The sequence below is a fragment of the Chenopodium quinoa genome, unplaced genomic scaffold, assembly GCF_001683475.1.
Source record: "Chenopodium quinoa cultivar QQ74 unplaced genomic scaffold, ASM168347v1, whole genome shotgun sequence".
Classification (NCBI taxonomy): domain Eukaryota; kingdom Viridiplantae; phylum Streptophyta; class Magnoliopsida; order Caryophyllales; family Amaranthaceae; genus Chenopodium; species Chenopodium quinoa.
Window position 1 is genome coordinate 4275780 of NW_018745024.1, and position 22990 is coordinate 4298769.

Genomic DNA, 22990 nt, shown 5'->3' on the forward strand with positions numbered 1-22990 from the left:
AGAAAGAGGTACGAGGCATCAAAGTAAGTACTTTAATTGATTTGATTAATTTTATGATGTAGAAATCATGCTTAGATTGTTATTTTGATTCCTAGTATCATGTCTAGGGTAATTTTAATATTAAGTATGATTAAAAGTATGATGCTTCCTATGTTCTTCCTAATATTTATGATTGTTAGTATCATGTTAGGGTTAAATATTTGATTTTTATTGCTTAGTGGCATGCTAGGGTTTGTTATTTATCTTGTTAGTATCATGCCTAGGATCTTGCTATTTCTATTATGCTTTAATATTAACATGAACATGATTATGATTATAATTGTTATAATTTATGATGATTATGAATATAATTATTATTATTATTTTGATAATGATTATTTTATTCATGATTATTATTGATTATGTTTCTTGATACATTATTTGTTCTTTATTTCTTGATCACCTTTTATTGCATGCTTAAAGGGAATTGGTACTTGCAAACACGCTTAATAAGATATTAATAATCTTGTTAGGTTAATGTGATTATAATTCAAGTGATCGCCAATAATAGATTTATTTGTGCATTAATATTCAACCAACATAGATTAAACAGGTTTAGGGTTAATCCTATTGATTGCATGTTAGTCAGAAAGCGCACATGAATACGATCAGAATAAAGTAGAGGCCTATTATTAGGGCAGGTTCAATCTCTTTTAGGTTGGATTTGTACTATCATCCCCGAACCCTTATTTGGTTCATGACCTTATGGAGTTGACGATCTCTTGGATCGTTAAGGGGTGTCACCTTCATCCTATGAACGGTTTACAAGTTCCTTAAAAACTTGTTGGCGACTCTTTTGCTCTATCTTCTTCCCTTTTGGACGCCACCGTACTTTAGTGTATGATCACAGTGGGGTTCAAGCTAGTGGGATTTTTAAAGGCTTGAAATTATTTCCTACAGACATGCTAGGGTTTGTTATTAATCTTGTTAGTATCATGCCTAGGATCTTGCTATTATTATGCTTTAAAATTAGCATGAGCATGATTATGATTTTAATTGTTATAATTTATGATGATTATTATTATTATTATTATTTTGATAACGATTATAATTATTGTTATGATTATTATTTATTATGTTGCTTGGTATTTATTCTTTATTGTTTGATCACCTTTATTGCATGTTTAAAGAGAATTGTTACTTGTAACCACGCTTAATAAGATAATTAATAATCTTGTTAGGTTTAATATGATTATAATTCAAGTGATCACCAATAATAGTTTATTTGTGCATTAATATTCAACCAACATAGATTAAACAGGTTTAGGGTAACCTATTGATTGCATGTTAATCAGAAAGCGCACATGAATACGAGCAGAATGAAGTAGAGGCCTATTATTAGGGCAGGTTCAATCTCTTTTAGGTTGGATTTGTACCTTCATCCCCGAACCCTTATTTGGTTCATGACCTTATGGAGTTGACGATCTCTTGGATCGTTAAGGGGTGTAACCTTCATCCTGTGAACGGTTTACAAGTTCCTTAAAAAACTTGTTGGCGACTTTTTGCTCTATCTTCTTCCCTTTTGGACGCCACCGTAATTCAGTGTATGATCACAGTGGGGTTCAAGCTAGTGGGATTTTAAAGGCTTAAAATTATTCCCTACAATAGGCATGATACTAACAAGATTAATAACAAACCCTAGCTTGTCACTAAGCAATAAAAATCAAATCTTTAACCCTAACATGATACTAACATGAATAAATATTAGGAAGAAAATAGGAAGCATCGCAGGAATCATATTTAATATTAAAATTACCCTAGACATGATACTAGGAATATCATAATAACAATATAAACATGATTTGTACATCATAACATCAATTAAAATCATTTAAAGTACTTACTTTGATGCCTCGTACCTATTTCTAATAACAAAATACACACGTTAGTAACTTCAAGAAAAATAATAAACAAAACAATCAAATTAAATAATTGAAATAGAGATTTGGGACCAAACCCTCAGAAATTCAACCTTTCACGTCTGGGGCGAAGGCAACTCGAATATGGCTAGGTGTATCTAAGTCTTGTGAATGCGGAATTTTGTATTTGAGAAAAGGCTAGTTTAGAAAAAGAGAGAGAGAGAGAATAATCAAGAAAATCTTGATGAGAGTTGGTGAATTGATGAATGAAAACGGAGTTTTTAATACGTTATTTATAGAGAAAATCAGCCAAAAAGATAAAATATCAAAACAGAGCACTTGGCGCACGCAAAACGAGGTTGGCGCCAGACATTGGCCATTGGCGCCAGGCGCCAATGGCTAGCACTACGCGCCAATGGATGGCGCCAGGCGCCAGGCCTGGTTCCTGGCGCCAATGCCTGGAGTCAGGCGCCAAGCCTGTTTTTAACGTGTTTTTGTTTTTTATCATATCTTTTGATCCGGAAGTCTAAATAAGGCATATAATATGTCTTTGGAAAGCTCTTAAAGTCTACTTTCCAAACTAATTAGAATCAGATTAAAATATTTGTAGATAAAAAGTTCTATTCAAAATAGTGGAAGGGTGTCAGTTTTGGATAAAGTTTCATGTCTCATTCATATCTTTTTCGTTATAACTCGGATTTAATATTATAATGTATCATTGGAAAGATAATTTCAAGATCTATCCAACCATATAAAATTTGGATAAATATTATGAGGCATGAAAATAGTATCTGAATATATTCCACTTCGTACAAAACAAGGATTCTTAAAAGGAGTAGTTTTATTCAATTAAACTCTTTAAAACATAGTTATCAATCCTAACTCCATTAGAATTTAAAAGAACCTTCTAGATTATTCTAAAAGACTATAATCAATCCTAATAGCTTTAGGAATGATAATTAATAATAGGCCCTCCTCTAGATCATTGGGCCGCATATAAAAACCAAATCGGGCCCAGTTTAGTATTTTGGCCATAACTTCCTCGATATTCATCGGAATTGGGCTTATAATATATCGTTGGAAAGGTCTTTTCAAACCCCATCCAACTACACCATTATTGGATCCTTATCATAGACCAACCAAACTGGATTGACTATTCTCTTAAAATAAGTTTTCAAAAACAGAGAGAAGAGAAAAAAAATTAAAACTTTCCGCAACACTAAACCTTCTACACTTTCGCTTCATTCGATTATGATTCGACATGAAAGGTACTCATCACTGGTTTTGGTTTTGGGGAGACACAAATGGGTGTCTACAACTATCCACCTTGATAATCTGCCATTGAGTGTCGCTTTTTCGAACAAGTATTTGAGAGGATCCATCTTGGACACGACATGCACTGTATGAGTGAGCATGTAATGTCTCAGTTTCTGTGCGGCCCACACAAGTGCGAGACACAATTTTTCAAGTGGTGTGTATCGTGTCTCATATCCTTGAAGCTTCTTACTCAAGTAGTAGATTGCATTCTCCTTGCTTTTGATCTCTTGTGCTAGCATTGCCCCCATCGTTTCTCTTGTGACCGTAAGGTAGAGTCGAAGAGGAAAGTCAGGTATTGCTGGCGCTAGCACGGGTGGGTTTGCCAGGTACTCTTTGATTTTATCGAAAGCTTTTTGGCAATCGTCATCCCATGTGATTGGGACATTTTTCTTGAGCTTCTTGAATATAGGTTCACATATCGCTGTGAGCTTTGATATGAACCTACTTATATATTGCAACCTTCCAATGAAACCTCGAATCTCATTCTCATTCTTAGGCGGTGGCATGGCCATGATCGCCTTTACTTTTGTGAGATCTATTTCAATCCCTCGAGAACTGATCACGTATCCAATTAATTTGACTGACGTGACTCCGAATGCACATTTTGCTGGATTTAATCTCATGTTGTACTTGCGGAGTCTCTCAAAGAACTTGCGAAGTGAAATAATATGTCCTGGGCGATCTTTAGATTTAACGATAATATCATCGACATAGACCTCCACCTCTTTGTGCATCATGTCATGTAACAATGCTGTAGCTGCTCTTTGGTAGGTGGCACCCGCGTTTTTCAACCCGAATGGCATAACCGTATAGCAATATGTACCCCATTGCGTGATGAATGTGGTTTTCTCCATATCTTCTTCGGCCATCAATACTTGATTATATCCGGCGTAACCGCCCATGAATGATAGGAGTGCATGGTTTGCTCTGTTATCGACCAAAATGTCAATGTGAGGTAGAGGGAACCCATCTTTCGGGCTTGCTTTATTGAGGTCCCTGTAATCAACACACATTCTGACCCTTCCATCCTTCTTTGGAACCGAAACCACATTTGCTATCCATTCTGGATACTAGGATACTTTGATGAAACCTGCGGCCAACTGCTTTCTGGTTTCTTCTTTGATTTTGAGAGCCACATCCGATTTCATACGGCGCAGCTTTTGTTTGATAGGCTTCATACCTGGAATGAGTGGTATCGTATGCTGAGCTATATCCCTGTCAATTCCTGGCATATCTTGGTATGACCAAGCAAATACATCAACAAATTCACTAAGAAAGTTAATTAGCTCTTTGCGTTCATCTTGACTTAGTGTTAATCCAATTTTTACTTCTTTAATAGTCGAATCATTGGAAATGTTAACTGTTTTTGTATCTTCGATAACTGATGTTTAATTTTCGTGTTCTTCCATTGCTTTTATTATTTCTTTGTCATTTTTATCATTAGCAAAGCAATATTGATCGGGGCTAGGGGAATGACACGCATCGTAAGCAAAGGTACTCATTTTATTGAATTCATTGGCTAATACATCAAGAGGGGCAAGGTCGGCTGCGACCTCACCGAAATTATTTGGACTAGAAAGAAAGGACTCAACAAGAGACTCAGGATTGAACTCTATAGCAGAAAGAGGGTCGGCCTCAGACTCTAAGGACTCGCCTACAGACTTAGACTCAGACTCGGACTTGGACCTAGACGACTTAGACTCATCAAACATAGGGCCTTCGCCAACGGTTATTTCCAACTTCTCTCCACTTGGCGTAATGATCCTCAATGTCTTGCGCCATCCCCTTGAAATGTTGTCAGCTTGGACGATTAACTCGGAGGGGTCAAAATCCTTGTTTGTTATGACAGCTTGAACGAGTTCGGATTTATCATTGCAGACGGGCTTAGACTCATTCCTTTCCCTTCCAAAAAGCAGGTTGATGCCTAGATCATTAGAACTCGGGCTAGCTAACTTCTCGGTTGTGAAGAGCTCTTCGTCTTTATTAACAAAGTCACAATCGAGGAATATCTCGAATCCTGGTTCACTCTTCCTATCGTGGACAAATGGCTCAGGGAATTCATAGCATGGGAAGTCTTCCCCTTCTTTGATGTACTGGCCATTGAGGGTGAACGGATATGGATCCATGGCCATTTCCGTCTTCGTTGTCCCCAGTGGAGTCGCCAAACTGTAGGCGTCGTTTGAAGTGCGCCTACGTTAAAAGCATGTTGTGAATGTGCTTGGCACTCATAGGAAGTGGGAATTGACATAATACGATTAGGAACAAGGAAATTAGGGAGCCGCCAACAAGTTTTTAAGGAACTTGTAAACCGTTCACGGATCATTTAAGGCAGCCACGATAAAGGGACAACGAAGGCAACAACGATTGTCCCATGAAGGTTACAGCCCATTCATAATCCATGAGATTACTAACTCCATATGGTTCGGAACCACGAAAGGAGGATCAAGGATGATGGTACGAAGTGATTCATAGAATCACATTCGCCCGTATTGGCCTCTACTCGATTCTTATAGTGAAAAGCATTCTTGCGATCTCAAAGGCATGCAAACAAAATATTCAATTCGCTCTAAACTATTATTTAGCTAAATTGGTTGAATATTAATGCAACACATAATTCTAAAATATTTGTGATCACTTGAATAAATTAACAAGATTAAAAAGGAACCTAAACCGGTTGTCCAAATTATCTTATTAAGCGTGATTTTCAATTACATATTCCCTTTAAACATGCAAAAATGGTTGGTCCATGATATGGGTCCAAAAATCCACCTGTAGACACCCATTTGTGACTCCCCAAAACCAAACCCAGTGATGAGTACCTTTCACGTCGAATCATAATCGAATGAAACGAAAGTGTGGAAAGTCTAGTGTTGCGGAAAGTATTTATCTTTTTTCTCTTCTCTCTGTTTTTGAAAACTTTATTTTAAGAAAACAGCCAATCCAGTTTGGTTGGTCCATGATATAGGTCCAATAGTGGTGTAGTTGGATGGGGCTTGCAAAGACCTTTCTAACGATATATAAGCCCAATTCCGATGAATATTGAGGAAGTTATGGCCAATTTACCAAACTGGGCCCGGTTTGAGCTTTATATGCGGCCCAATGATCTCAGGGAGGGCCTAATATGATTTATCATTCCTAATGCAATTAGGAATGGTTTTAGTCTTCTAGATTCTTCTAGAAGGTTCTTTTCATTCCTAATTCAATTAGCATAGATAAGTTGACTTTGTTGACTTTTCAGAGTTTTAATCAAAATCAAATAGCATTTTCGAAGAAATTATATTATTTTATCCTCCAATACGGTAAACTTATCGAATTTTCGAAAACGCGTTAAAATCAAGCTTGGCGTCCAACCCCAAGCCTTGGCGCCTGGCGCTAGCCATTGGCGCCTGGCGCTAGTGCTGGTGCCTGGCGCCAGCTAGCTAGGGTTGGTACCAGCTCTGTTTCCTGAGCGTCAGACTCTTTTTGTTAATTTATCTTTTTTGGCTGATTTTCTCTATAAATATCGTATTAAAAACTCCGTTTTCATTCACCAATTGTTTTCATGCGCCAATTTTCATCAAGATTTATCAATTCTCAATATTCATTAGCATTCTTTTAATTCTCTCATTCATCTCCTCCTAAACTTGGTTTTCTCATACAAAATTCCTTATTCACAAGATCTAGAAACACCTAGCCATATTCGAAGTTGTCTTCGCCCTAGACGTGAAAGGTTTAATTTCTGAGGGTTTGGTCCCAAATTTCTCTTTCAATTATTTAATTTAATTGTTTGTTTATTATTTTCCTTGAAGTTACTAACGTGTGTATTTTGTTATTAGAAAGAGGTACGAGGCATCAAAGTAAGTACTTTAATTGATGTTATGATGTAGCAATCATGTTTTAATTGTCATTATGATATTCCTAGTATCATGTCTAGGGTAATTTTAATATTAAATATGATTGTTGCGATGCTTCCTATGTTCTTCCTAATATTTATGATTGTTAGTATCATGTTAGGGTTAAAGCTTTGATTTTTATTGCTTAGTGACATGCTAGGGTTTGTTATTAATCTTGTTAGTATCATGCCTAGGATCTTGCTATTATTATGCTTTAATGTTAACATGAACATGATTATGATAATAATTGTTATAATTTATTATTATTTTGATGATGATTATTTTATTTATGGTGATATGATTGTTAATTATTATTCATGATATTGGTAATTTATTATGTTGCTTGTTATTTCATTGTTATTGCTTGATCACCTTTATTGCATGTTTAAAGGTAATTTGTACTTGTAATCATGCTTAATAAGATATTTAATAATCTTGTTAGGGTTAATTTGATTATAATTTCAAGTGATCGCCAATAATAGTTTATTTGTGCATTAAATTCAACCAACATAGATTAAACAGGTTTAGGGTTAATCCTATTGATTGCATGTTAATTAAAAGCGCACATGAATACGATCAGAATAAAGTAGAGGCCTATTATTAGGGCAGGTTCAATCTCTTTTAGGTTGGATTTGTACCATCATCCCCGAACCCTTATTTGGTTCAAGACCTTATGGAGTTGACGATCTCTTGGATTGTTAAGGAGTGTAACCTTCATCCTATGAACGGTTTACAAGTTCCTAAAAAACTTGTTGGCGACTCTTTTGCTCTACCTTCTTCCCTTTTGGACGCCACCGTACTTTAGTGTATGATCACAGTGGGGTTCAAGCTAGTGGGATTTAAAGGCTTGAAATTATTCCCTACAGTTTTTGGCGACTCTGCTGGGGAGGATTTCTATTTTAATTCCTGAATTTGTTTCGGTAATGATTTAGAATGAGTGGATGAGACTCGAAAAGTTCTAAGTATTTCATGTGCGTAATTTTGATTAACATTATTGTCATATGCAAAAGACCATCCGTAATGATTTAAAAACGTAGGATTTAACACGTAGGAAATTTGAGAAACGTCTTTCACAACTAGGACTGAAATAACACCGCGCGAAACTGGAAAATTTTATCGAGCACGGAAAGCTGCTGAGGCATGTGGGATGTAGCGTCAGGGGCCAGAGCTTGGCGCCAGACTTTTAGCCGTAGCGCCAGACGCCAGTATTGGCGCCATGCGCTACAGTTAAAAAATGGCGCCAGTCTCTGATTGCTGGCGCCAATTTCCCCCAATACCGAGCCAGAAATATGCGTTCTAATTTCAACCGGTTTTTCATATTGTTTGCTCGATCCTACTTCCTGATTGAATTTTTTCTCACTTTTCTGAAACTCGTATGTGTTCTACATATGGATATAACCCTCTGGGAATTCATGCTCAATCTACCCGATTGAACGCTCCGTGCAATAAAGGGTACATCCGAGATGTTGAATTCACCAAACCATGGAAGCGAGTTTTTTCTAAAACTCGCGGTGTCCCATCCACTCGCGCCAACCCTTCACGGTTAGGCTTCCGCGCAGTGCATCTGGACAATTAACCATGGACCCTCTTTGACTAAACCATATCCTGAACTTTAGAGAACTAGAGCCATGGTTAGGTTGCGAACGCATTGCATCATATTGTGCCTACTTGACTAGTTGTGCACTATTGGCGCCAAGGTCTGAGCTGTAGCGCCACACTATGGAGTGTAGCGCCTGACGACAGCTATGTTGTCTGGCGCCAAGCTCCACAGTGTGACGCCAGTCCTGTCGCTTGGCCGACAGTTCAGATTATTTGTCGAGTCATCACCTAAGGTCTAATTAATCAGTTTTCTGTTTAATTCGGTTAATTTTGCTGTCAATAATGTTTAATTGAATCAATGATCGAGTTTAGGCACTAAGTCCCATGGTCTTACACAAGAGTCCAAGCATGTCACTTACACTCAACGCACACACCAATACACATACCTTGACCATGATTAAGAGAGTCTTGTGTGTGCGTTTTTTTCGTCATTTTTTTAGGGGGGTAAGTCGGATATTAATCCTCCAACATAAAAATATATACATTATTTTTGCCAAAAATATGCACCCCCTTTTCCTTTTTCTCTTTTTTCCCTTAAAATAAACCATAAAGTCAAGTTGATTCGAGTCAAGTAATTAAAACGCAAAATGGTTTAATTTACAGCGCGTGGTCAAGAAAAGAAGGACGATTAATCAAAGATAACCTCTTCGTACAAGTCCAACTTTTTGACAAACCTATAGCTCACAAGAGGAAAGCAAGAGTCATAATGGCAACTCAAGAAGAAGTCAATGATCTTAAGAACCAACTGGCTACTGTGATTGAGACACTTAAGCTTCTCGCACTTAGGATTGACGATCCCGTGAAGCAATAACAAATGGACCTCATGCAAGAGAGTTTAAGCAAGTTGTCTAGTGACTACAAGTTTCAAGAGCTTACATCACAAGGGGTCTCGGTGGACAAAGATCTTCTTCCGCAGAACTTCAACGCCAACGACATCCCAAAATTCAGAGCAATTGACAACCCTTACTTCCATTTAAGAGCATTTGAAACAATAATGAGTATAAAGGGTATTGATAAGAAGGTCTTCCCTTCTCTTTTTTCATTATCTCTCGAGACCGTTTGCCAACAATGGTTCTTTTCTCTCGAGAAAGAAAAGACCTCTACCTGGGAGTCTATAGCAAACGTTTTTGTTGATAGGTACAAGTGCAACATTCAAGTCGAGACTGACCATAGAGAACTTGAAATCCTCAAACAGAAAGAGAATGAAGGCTTCACCTCTTTCTTTAACAAGTGGAGAGAAACCTCAGCTAAAATGATTGAGGTGCCAAGTGAAAAAGACTCTGTGAGACTGTTAATCAAGAATCTCCAAGAAAAATATTCCAAGCATCTTAAATATCAAAATAATCTCTATACCTTTAAGGCTGTTTATGACATCGGGATCAATATTGAAGATGACTTGGCTAAGTCAAATGCTGCCAACAATAACTCCAACAGTGGCTGGAAAGGAAAGAAGAACGATAATCCTTCTTCTTCCAAAACCGTCCACTCAAATAATGTTAGCACCTTTAATTTAGGAGAAGTTCTTGCCATGAACAACCAAGGACAGAAGAAATCGTTTAGGAGGAACTTCACTCCTATTTGGCATGAGTTATGACACCGCATTTGATCGATTAAATTCAAAAGGTCATATAACTCCCATTGGACCATTTGGGGACCCACCAATCGAGAAGAGGTCGGTTAACTGGAACCCCAACGCACACTGCAAGTATCACCAAGGTAGGGGCCATTCTACTGAAAGCTGTTGGAAGCTTAAAGAAGCCATCCAAGACCTAATCGACAATAACAAACTGTCGTTGCCCCCTTCCAGTAAGAAGCCAAGCATCGACAATGCACCTCTAGCTCATACTCTGGCTATCTCCGACGAGGAAAACGAGATTGACCCCTCATCTCTCATTAAACCTGTTGAAGAAATCAATGTCATAGAAAAAGAAGAGGAGACCTTCTTCGATGTCAAAGATAGCCTTCCAGAACCGGCAAATAAGGAAGACATACAATTGCTCACACTGCCCATGAAGGAGGCATCGCAACTACTACATGAAGCTCTCAAAGTTATGAACGAACTCCATAAGAAATATGATGAGCTTCCACTTCCAAAAGAAGAACCTAAAAGAGAATTCACACCAGTGAGAACGACTTATGAGGCAAAGTATTTTCCCTTACAAGTCACTGAAAACCCCAAGAAGAGCAATAGAATCTACACTCCAATTGGGATCCCATATACGCAAATGTTCTAAATGCTCTCCGAGAGTGGCGAGGTCAAACCTCTCGAACCAAGACCATTCGAGTCATTAAAAAGGACAGATAGATATTACTGCCAATATCATCAATCAAGGGGGCACACTATAGAAAACTGTTTCAAATTCAAGGATTTGGTACAAAAAATGATTGATGAAAAGAAACTAGTCCAAACCCAACAAGAAGAGGATATAACCATCAATGGAGTTTAAGACAGTGATGAAGAAGATGTCTACCTAAAGGACATATTAGGACCTTCACCTTCTCTATCATACACCACATATGACATTTGGGCTGAAGAAGATTCATCAATAGATGTCCTCACAAGATCTGGGAGAATGCAACTTCCCGTTTCATCGCAACCTATGCCCACTATACAACAAGTTCCCATACCTATCATCGAAGACAATGATATTATTAAACAGTTTAAGAAGACAAAAGTTGAGATGAATGTGTGGAAACTTCTGGCAACATCTCGAGAACATAGGTTGGCTGTAATGAATGCCTTGGATAAAATCGGGATAGATTCTGACACTACTCCTGAGGGACTAGTCAACTTCCTCACAAGTGACCTTCCTAGTCCGATTAATTTAATCACCTTCTCTGACAAAGATTTACCCCAGAAGGTGACAGACATTACAAGGCATTAAACCTCACGGTAGTCTGCAAGAGGATGAATGTTCCCATGACTCTTGTAGACAATGGATCGGCTATCAATGTCTGTCCACTTAGAACTGCGAGGATGCTCGGCATAAAGGATGAAGATTTAACTCCGTCCACACAAGGAATAAGAGCCTACGATAATACTCGTCGTCAAGCTCTTGGCAAAATAACCCTAAATGTAACGGCAGGAGCAATAGAACATGTTACTACTTTTCAAGTAGTAAATATCAAAGCCTCATTCAACTTGTTGTTGGGACGCCCTTGGCTTCATGATCTAAAGGCCGTCCCTTCGTCTCTCCATCAACAAGTAAAAGCCATAGTTGGAGGAATTCCAATCACTATCGATGCTTCGCCAATGAGAATCAAATCCATAGAAAATCAAATCATTAATGTGGAGCACGACGAAGATGATGAAGACCTATGGGGCTTTAACGAAGAAGTCTCCTTAATAAAGGAGGATGAAAGGACATCTCTTTGCCATGACCCCCATTCCAACATGATTGTCAACACCATGCTGAAGAAACAAGGACATTTCCCTGGGATGACCCTAGGAAAGAAGAAAGGGATCGCAAAATCGCTGGAGTCACCTGGCCTCCCTAAGCTAGATACTTTCGGACTTGGTTTCGAACCGACTCGGAAAGATCTCAAGCGAGCCCAGGACAAGTTGAAAGCACGTAGGGACGCTCGCATTCAAAAGAAAGCAATTCCAATGGATCAGTACCCTCTTACGCTTAATTGTCAGTTCATAAAAGAAGGAGAGGATTATCCATGCCATGAATTTCCCGAGCCATTTGTTGTAAACGGCATACGACAACCAGGATTCGAGATCTTCTTGGATTACTACTTCACTGATGAAATCCCAACTCCCGTCCACAAGGAGAAAGCACCCCCATGCTTTGACTTTAACTTCATGGGACTATTGTTTGGGCGAGAAAAGAATGGGCCAACTTACGAAGAAGATAACTCCTCGCTCATTCAAACGGTCCTACAAAGTGAAAGCTTCGACCCCTCGAAGCTAATTACTCCAGCCGAAGGATCACTACAAGGGTGGCGCAAGACTATCAAAGTGACTACTCCAAGCGGAAGGAAGATATCAATCACGACAGGGCAAGGACCGATGTTCGAAGAGTCGTATGAGTCTAAGTCTGAGTCTGAGTCTTCCCCTTTAGAGTCTTCTAAGTCTTTAGTAGTAACACCTTCCCCTCCTATTTCTTCTCCTAGGATAGTTAGTGATCCAATCCCTGAGGACATATCACTCTTTGATGTAATGATCTCAAAGTACAATGATATTTCTCATTCTCCTTACTTCTTGTGTTCTTCTCTAACCCAAGATGACGAGCATTGCTTAGCTAACGACGAAAAAGACAAATAAATTATTAAAGCAATGGAAACACTCGAAAAGAAAACACCGGTAATTGAAGAAACTGAAACAGTGGACATCTCGAATGATTCAACTCATAAAAGAGAAGTTAAAATCGGACTAACATTGAATAAACAAGAAAGAACCGATTTAATTAACTTGCTTAAAGAATTTATCGATGTATTTGCTTGGTCATATAAAGATATGTCAGGCATTAATAGAGAAATAGCTCAACACACTATACCACTAATTCCAGGAATGAAACCCGTAAAACAAAAGTTGCGTCAAATGAAACCTGACGTAGCACTTAAAATAAAAGAAGAAGTTCAAAAACAAATAACTGCAGGTTTCATCAAGGTATCCAAATACCCCGAATGGGTCTCCAACGTCGTCCCAGTTCCAAAGAAGGACGGAAGGGTAAGGTTGTGTGTCGACTATCGAGATCTAAATAAGGCAAGTCCAAAGGACGACTTCCCTTTGCCACACATCGATATTCTGGTAGACAACACGGCAAATCACGCGCTTCACTCATTCATGGATGGATATGCAGGGTATAACCAGATTCTCATGGCAGAAGAAGACATGGAGAAAACAACCTTTATAACACCATAGGGCACTTACTGCTACACGGTAATGCCATTCGGGTTGAAAAACGCGGGTGCTACTTACCAACGTGCAGCAACTGCCTTACTTCATGACATGATGCACAAAGAAGTCGAGGTATATGTCGACGACATGATTGTAAAATCAAAAGACCGTCCAGGCCATCAAATAGCCTTAAGGAAATTCTTCGAAAGGCTAAGAAAATATAACATGAGGTTGAATCCATCAAAATGTGCTTTTGGAGTCACCTCAGGCAAGCTCTTGGGATACGTCATAAGCTCTAGAGGAATAGAAGTAGATCCAACCAAGATTAAAGCAATCATGTCAATGCCATCGGCCAAGACCGAGAAACTAATTCGAGGATTTATTGGCCGGTTGCAATACATAAGTAGGTTCATATCAAAACTGACGACGATATGTGAACCAATCTTCAAGAAGCTCAAGAAGAACGTACCAGTAATATGGGATGACGAGTGTCAAAAAGCCTTTGAAAAGATCAAAGCCTATCTCGCAAATCCTCTCATATTAGCGCCAGCACTTCCCGGAATACCTCTTAGATTATACTTGACGGTTACCAAAGAGACAATGGGAGCCATGCTAGCACAAGAGGTAGAAGGCAAAGAAAACGCAATCTATTACCTAAGTAAAAAGATGCTCAAATACGAAACACGCTATACACCGCTCGAGAAATTGTGCCTCGCCTTGGTGTGGGCCACAACTAAGTTAAGACATTACATGTTGGTACATACCGTTTTCGTAGTCTCCTGATTGGATCCACTCAAATATCTTTTCGAGAAATCTACACTCAATGGAAGCATATCAAGATGGATAGTCAATCTAGCCCAGTTCGATGTACGGTTTATGCCACAAAAAGCCATTAAAGGATCCGTGGTGTCGGACTTTCTAGCAGATTTTCTAATAGAAGACTCGACACCAATACAGGACAAATGAATTTCCAGATGAAGACTTAATGGTCACTGAAGATGATACTTGGACCTTGTATTTCGACGGAGCCTCAAACCAAAAGGGATGTGGCGTCGGAGTGCTACTAGTATCACCTAAAGAAGAGCACGTTCCAATCTCTATAAAGCTTGATTTCGACGTTACCAACAATGCTGCTGAATATGAAGCATGCGTGGTAGGTCTTGAAACAGCTTTGGCATTGGGATTAAAGAAGCTAAGGATATTCGAAGACTCTTCTTTGATCATCAATCAGATATCTAAAAGGTGGAAAGTGAGGAGCGAAAGCCTAGCCCCTTACTAAACCTATCTGGAAACTCTTACCTATCAGTTAGAGAAGGTATAATACACATATCTACCTAGAGAAGAAAACCAATTTGCTGCTGCCTTGGCAAGATTAGCCTCAATGGTTAGCATTCCCACAGAAATCGAGCAAATGCCTCTAACTATCGAAAAAAGGCACAAACCAGCATATATCCAGGTTATAGAAGACGACGACTTAGTCCAAGGCGAAGAAGAAGAAGAAGAACCGTGGTACACAGACATACTCAACTATGTCACCAATGGTGAATACCCTCCTCATGCTGACAAAAGAGCAAAGCGAGCATTGAGACTTTTGGCTTCTCAATACGTACTCATAGACAACGAGCTACATAAAAGGGTACCTAAAGGTCGAGCTCTCCTATGTGTAGGAAAGGTGGATGCACAAAGAGTAATGAGAATAGTTCACGAAGGAATCTGTGGCACTCATGTAAATGGCAAAATGTTAGTCCAGAAAATAATGCGAGAAGGATATTATTGGACTACAATGAATAGGGATTGCCATCAATACGTAAAAAGATGCCCTAAGTGCCAAATTTATGCCAATTTACAACATATCCCTCCATCTTTGCTCTACACCTACACATCGCCATGGCCATTCTCTACATGGGGAATTGACATAATTGGCAAAATCACTCCCCCTGGAATAGGAGGCCACGAATTTATTCTAGTATCAATCGATTACTTTACGAAGTGGGTCGAAGCGCAATCATACGCTAAACTCACTGCAAAACATGTAGCACTCTTTATCGAGAGAAATATTGTTTGTCGATATGGAGTCCCACATGAAATGATAAGGGACAATGGAACTCACTTTCAAGCCGAATGTGAAGAATTGCTACAAAAATACGGCATTCAACATCATCATTCTTCCCCTTATAGACCTCAAGCAAACGAAGCAGTCGAGGCAGCTAATAAAAATCTAAAGACTATCATCAAGAAAATGAGATTGGCCTGACAAGCTTCACTTCGCATTGTGGGGTTATCGCACGTCAATCTGTACATCAACGGGAAATACACCATTTTTCTTAGTATATAGAATGGATATCGTACAACCTTTCGAACTAGAAATACCATCTCTACGCATTGCGTTAGAGAGTAAACTCGATGAAGTTGAATGGATTAGGGCAAGATATGAAGAATTGATTCTACTCGACGAAAAACGACTAGAAGCTCTACATCACACTCAGTGTTACCAAACTCGTATGGCTAGGCATTTTAATAATAAGGTCAAGACAAGAAATATCAAAGTAGGAGATTTGGTATTAAAAGCACTAAGGAAAAATGTTTTAGACCCAAGGGGAAAATTTAGACCTAACTGGTCTGGCCCCTACATTGTCAAAACAATCCTGTCAGGAGGTGCAGCAAAACTAACTGATATGGATGGCAATGAATTCTCGAACATGACTAATCTTGACCAACTTAAAAAATACTACCCATAATTACTTGAGTAGGATACTCAAGAGAGCTACGTTCGGCCTGATTCCTTAAGAAAGGATATGTAGGCAACCCTTTACGGGTGCGGCCACTTTATTTTTCGACATCTCCGCATTCCAAAATAAATTAAAAAGTCAACAGAAAATCGGTGAATTATTGGCGTCGCAAAACAGAGCCTGGCGCCAGCCAGAAGTCATCAGCGTCAGCCGATGGAATTGGCGCCTGGCGCCAGCCAGAAGTCATCAGCGTCAGCCGATGGAATTGGCGCCTGGCGCCAGACTTCAATGGGAGGCGCCAAATGCCAATGACTGGCGCCAATTTAGGAATAAAATCTGGGCGAATTTCGGTGTTTTTCGGAAAATTTTCGACTTCCGTACTCGAAGAATTTCTGGAACATTAATTTTTTTCGATTTTCATTGCTTTAATAAAATAAATTTAAAGTAAAACAATTTAATTGAAAGCTAAAATTTCATTAATAAAATAAAATTACATTATTGATGGAATTTAAATAAGGCTGAAATAAATTAACTTTAAATAAAAATAACAATCTAAGTCTAATAAATCTAAAGCTAAGCAATGTTTTTTTTTTTTTCTAGCTCTTTTCCAATTCTTTTCTGCTTCCTCCTCTTCATCCATTACTTTAGCTAGTAGGCATCCTTTAGAGGACCTACATTCAATCTTGGAGTAGATGGTCTCCCCTTCAGCTAGCACTCCATGCTTCTTTTCCACCCAAACTTTTTTGTCTGTGGTGTTAGCTTTCCTTTTTCCTTTGTCTTTGGTAGTATTTTTCTTCCTTGGCATTGTAGGTGTTTTGAATTCAATTCTTGCACCTAAGCGTTCTTTGGCAGGAGTCACCCTATCACCTAGACGATTCTTCACATCGGTTCTACCTTGATCAATCAAAGATTTCTTCAGCAACCACTTCTTTACATCATTAGGCAAAGAAGGAGGAACTTTTTGGGTAATCACTTCCCACAAAGGTCTAGCGCTCCATTAAGCATTGAATCTATCTACTTCTTGAGATACAGGGTACTCATAGGGAGGACGAAGATGCCTGGAAGGAATATTCTGAAGCAAGCCGTATTGTCTTTTTACCCTGCATGGATAATAATAAGTAACACGAGAAGAAGACGGCAGAAAGGTTGCTTGTTAACACTAACCATCCTTTCTATTTTCCACCATGGGACGACCCACTTGATAGCAAAATCACGTGATTCAAATACTTTTCTCCACCCATGGCGCACAATTTTAGGGATGCGCTTCTTCCTTCTCACGAAGCAATTGGGAGTATACTTTTCAATGTCGTCCGGAGGGCTAATTAATCCTAGCCTCTCCATTAACCACATCTATAAAAAAAATTACAATGCAAATAAATTATTACAATATAAAATTATATTTTTTGATTTCTGTAATTAAAAATATTATTTTTCTACCTGTAATAAAATTGAAAAACCGCGAAGAGGCGCTTTTGGGTCCCTTTTCAATTCATCTAGACTAATCATAGTCTCTCCAACTATTAATGGCATTGGTTTTCTCCCTGATTCAATTTGTTCTAAAACAGTGGTTATAATTTATTGACCCTCATTATTTTTACCACTACTAAGAAAAAATTGATTGAGCATGCAAAATAAGAACGCCCTTCTTCTGTATATATGAAAAGATTCAGAAAGAGGTTTATCAAAATAATGGCATGCGAATTCTTTCAAATTAACTATGTTGCCATTCACTATTTTTGATAAATCCTTTTCCTTTAAATTAAAGAAGCGCTCAAAACCCTTATAATAGTATGCATCTACTCTAGGGATTGCTACGAGGTCTATTGCAGGGAACCTTAAAATAGCACCAAATTCCTCTGGCAAAGGGCTAATCTCATCATACCCTATTCTGAAACAATGAGTATCAACATTCCAAAATTCTAGAGCAGTATGTATGAAGTCGAGGTCTAGATCTACCCCTTTGATGCCATAAATTCCCCCCAAGTGAAATAAATCTAATTCTTTTCTGTCTCTAACATTAAGAGATCGACACCATTCATGAGTGTATTGGGTGAAGGTTTTGATGGCTAAAGACATGATTATTATTTTTTTCTAAAGAAGATAATAATTTTATTCGCTGGAATTATGAGAAGAATCGGCTGGGCAGGGGGCTATTTATGCACAAATTGCGAAGAGATTTAATCAGAATGAAACACGGATTCAGCTTCAATTGGCGTCACACCCGTGATTGGCGCCAACCACCAGAGCTTGGCGCCACACGCTAAGTGTAGCGCCTGGCGCCACGCGCCATAGTGTGGCGCCAGCTGGCGCCAATTCACCAAGACAGTCGCGCGTGCTCAGCTTGCGTTTTTAATATTAAACTCAAGTCGGTTAATGACTTTATGGCTCCGTTTAATTCTCATAAACATCTTTTTTTTTATCCTTTTCTTAATTAATTAAATATAGCTATTATTTTTTTAATTTATATTATTCTTTTTGGACTTTATTTTAAATTCCAAACACCCGACATTTTATTTAATTTTTTCCTTTTTTTTATTTTTTCTTTTTCGGGGAGAGTCGGATACCCTCCATCAATAATAAAAATGACGGAAATTTTGCGCAAAATTGTTGTCACACTTTTCTTGCACATACAAACAAACACACAACAATAAATAAATTCGTAATAATACAAAATGTGTCTAAATAATGAGTCAAAGGCAAAGTTCTATAAAAAAGTCAAAATAAAATATATACAGGAACAAACTACGGCGCCGGAGGACGTAGGCCCGTCATGTTGTAAAATTGTGTCGTACGAGGAGTCACCTCTCCACCGGCTCCAGCTCCAGCACCAGCTCCAGTCTCCGTAGGAGGAGGAAGACTCAAGATAGGACCACTCCAGCCAGGATCAACCTGAGGCTGAGGCCGCGGAGGCTGCTGCGATGACGAGCCCACCTCGTACATCCCACCACCTCTGAAAGCCGAGGTAGCCTCTCCTACCGGTGCAATGTGACTACCCTCAGAAGAAGATCCCGAGCCCTCTGCAACATCGGCTCGAGCAGCCTCAAAGCGACCGCCTCTACCCCCTGACGAAGTGCGACGACGTCTCGAGCTAGATCTCGCTAGATCCCTCCGCCCCTCAGGTCTCGTGCGGGTGTGAGAAGCGATAGGCTAGCCCTGCAAAAAGAGTTAAATCAGAAACAAAGTAAAATTGAAGTAGCAATGCAAAAATAATGAGTAAAGAAAGGCTACCTCTCGGACGACATCATCCCGACGACAGGTGGTCGCGTTCCTCATCCGGACGAGCTGGCTCCGGAAGGCTCTATGCATCGTGCCATAGCCAAAACCACCTCGCGTGAAAACTGTCAGAAAAATAAGTCAATAAAAATGCATGATATATGAACACAAAATTCTGAAAAGAACTAGGCTTACTCGAGTCTGGTGGCGAGGAATCCACCGCTCTACGAAGCGCTCGCCCTCGGGAGCCGGAGAAATCATCTCCTCGATCGGCCCGTACATCCCTTGATAGTGGATAGACATACGGGGTGGCACGAACTCAGCAGCACCATCTTGATAAAGCAGAAAAAATCAGTAAAGCATTACTTGGGGGCTACTTAGTGAAAAGTAAAGAACTGAAAATCTTACCCAAACATCCTCAGCCGGTACGGGGGCTGGAGCTAACAAAGTTAGTAGCTCCTCAGCATAACACCGCCCGAGGATCACATGGGACCGCCAAGGGGTACCAGCTCCCTCAAACATGCTCGATAACCGCGCCTCGTCGAACATATAACGTGGTGGAGCGGCAGGGACGACGAAGACATCAGAAGAGTGATGTCTAGCGACCCTCTCTCCTAAGTACGCGACCGCTCCATAGGTCCCCAGAAAATAGCGACGCTCAGCAGAGTACTGTGCGGCTAATCCGGGGACTGTCCAACCGCCCCACGGTCGGTATACCACCTCAGGTCCCTATAAAAAGCATCAATCAGGCAAGAATATATCTAAAACACCGCGGAAAAGCAAGATAAATGATAAAAGTCGTACCGAGATGATCCAACTCCGGACACGTGCAGTAGACATGTCCACATGGTGGCCGCCCCAAGAGGCACTCACTGGAAATCCCCGCGGCAATGGTCTCGCCGGCGCAACGGAAGGAAAGTACTCGTAGAACCAGATCTACAAGGAGTTAAAAGTGTGAGTAAAATGCTAACTAATATGTAGGGCTAAACTTTATAAGGAATAATGTTTACCTCTACAACCTTCCAAAAAACATACAAAGCGACGTTCGTCCTAAAGGACTGATGACGACACGAGTCCCTCAGCGCACGAACGAAGTCAGCATAGGCCAAGTTGGCTCAGTCATAAGTCCCGATCCGCAGGAGATCACGGACAGCAGGAAGGTAGTAAAGCAATGACCTACTACCCTTGTCAGGAGAGAATGTCCCTGACAACAACATCAGCACAAAGATGCGCACCCACTACTCTCGGGTGGTCACATTGTCGTCAAGAGCCGCTGCCAGCGTCGAGCGGCAAATTCCCCTAGCACTGAACTGAGTCGCCTCGACCTCAGCTCGGGCCCGAATAGCAATCGGCCCCAACAACTCCTCGACCTATGAAGAGAAGACGTCGATCCCACCGTCAAACGGTAGTGGCACAGAAGTGAACTCCAGTCCTGTGATGAGACTGAAGTCCGTAGGGGTGACCATTATCTCGCCCCAAGGGAAATGAAAGGTGTTGGTGGTGTCCTAGAAGAACTCCACCAAAGCGCGCACTACGTGATGACCCCCGCTGGAGGCGACCATAGCCTCGGAGACCTCAAATAGAGTAGCTAGCCCGTAAGACTCCCATAGGAGCCTCGTCTCAGGATCCCTGGTGATGTGCATGCTGTATAAATCGCCTAAACCGTCACATCCAGAGTCGTGATGTCGTGTCCTCCCGGGCTCGGTACCTTGTCTCACCCTCTCAGAAATGTGGTGGACAGGGACAAAGAACAGAGTTCGCTCGTCCCCCTCCGGAAGTCGACCGAGTGAAGTGGACGGCGTGGCGTCGTCCTCTACGGGCTCATGCTCCCGTCTAGTGTTTCGGGACCTTGAACCCGAGCCTCGCTTTCTAGCCATGCTACATTGTGCAGAATTATCATGAATTAAGGTTCTATAATATCTAAGGATCGCCTAGCTGCATGATACTATGTTCGCAAAAAAAACAGAGTACGTAGTACTAAAACAGAGCACAAATTCAAATTTAGCATAACGACATTTTTCAAGGAATCAAACAATTTCTTGCAATACTATAGTAATTATTGTGACAAATTGGACAAGAATTGCTAGCAAAAACATCAAGAACGAGTCACATTGTTCTTCACGACCTTAAGAGGTCTAACAATGGCAAATTGCTCATTTCTTCACCAAATTGAGTCAAACAAGTCTCAAATTACTCCCAAGGCAATATAAAAACATAATCAAGCAAATTCATGGCATAAAACTTGACAAACAAAGCAAATTGAGCATTATAAATTTCTAATTTTCATGAAATTCGTGAATAAACATGCCAAGAATTCATAAAAACTGATTTAAGTTTGAAGAAAACTTACATACATCAGGAAAATAGATGAGAAGAGCTTTTATTTGCAACAAATTTGAGCGAATTCGGTTGAGAAACGAGCAAGCAATGAGCAATTGAAGCTTTCGGTTTCCTCGAGCAGTTTCGCGACGAATGGAGCAGCAAAATGAAGAGGAAAGGGGTATTTAAGGGAGATTCCGTGCTGGCGCCAGTCCCTATGCATTGGCGTCACAAATTAGGCTTGGCTCCTGGCGCCAACATCAGCGCCTGGCTAACACCAAATAGCTGGCGCTGATGGTTTTTCAGCGACGCCAAAGCATCCAGCCACCTGATGAGGTTGTGCTAGCCTTCTGCAACATATTTTTGGGTTCCTTGGTACGCTAGTTAGCCCCTCTAAGCAATTTGACATGATTTAGTCATCGGCTTGATTACATAAAGTGATCGACCGGATAAGAGATCGTCTTACTTGGCTTAAAGCGCCTAAGCATTGGCTCATTAGCAAATAAAGCACCGACATATAAGTTCAAAAGCAAAAGGGCACCGACATACAGGTTCAAAGCAAAAGAGCACCGACGTACAGGCATAGCGGAAGCAAAGTTCAGGCGAACTTTTAAAGATCGACAGGCGTGGATCTTCGGTAATTTCCTTTGGAAAATTATCGCATCAAATGAGGATGACTTCAAGAGAAGATATCTTTGACAACCTTCCCTAGTTTGCGGAGAGTTGTCACGAACAACTGGAGGTAATTTCGGGCGAAGTTATCTTCGATGGAATTCCCTAGGATGTGGAATATTATCAATGTGGATGAGGATTATTTCAAGCGAAATAATCTTCGATAGTATTCCCTAGGATGTGGAATATTATCAATGCGGATAGATATTGTTTTAAGAGAAATAATCTTCGATGGTATTCCCTAGGATGTGTAATATTGTCAATGCGGAGGAGGATTGTTTCGGGCGAAGCAATCTTCCAAATTTGGAAGCAGTTACAGGCGTAGCGATTTTCAAGCAGGATGGCATTCTCTAGCTTGCAGGAGGTCATCAAAACAATCGGTTACTTTCAGAGACGTATGCTCGACGGTGCAAGATACGCGTTTCTTAACTCTTTTATCTGTTTGACTAATGCTAGTTTTGCAGGCATCGGCGTTACAAGAATGATTTAGGATCGCAGAACGTTCTGAATCATTCTCCGTCCCTA

General features: G+C 40.1%; 1 long non-coding RNA gene across 1 annotated transcript; it reads right to left on the bottom strand.

The window, feature by feature from the left end:
• Positions 1-20164: 20164 nt before the first annotated feature.
• On the bottom strand, positions 20165-20598 carry LOC110708975. The gene is made up of 3 exons (XR_002508811.1): positions 20485-20598; positions 20279-20410; positions 20165-20203 (listed from the first exon to the last, which is right to left on the bottom strand). It is a non-coding gene; the product is annotated as an uncharacterized LOC110708975 (long non-coding RNA).
• Between the last annotated feature and the right edge of the window lie 2392 nt (positions 20599-22990).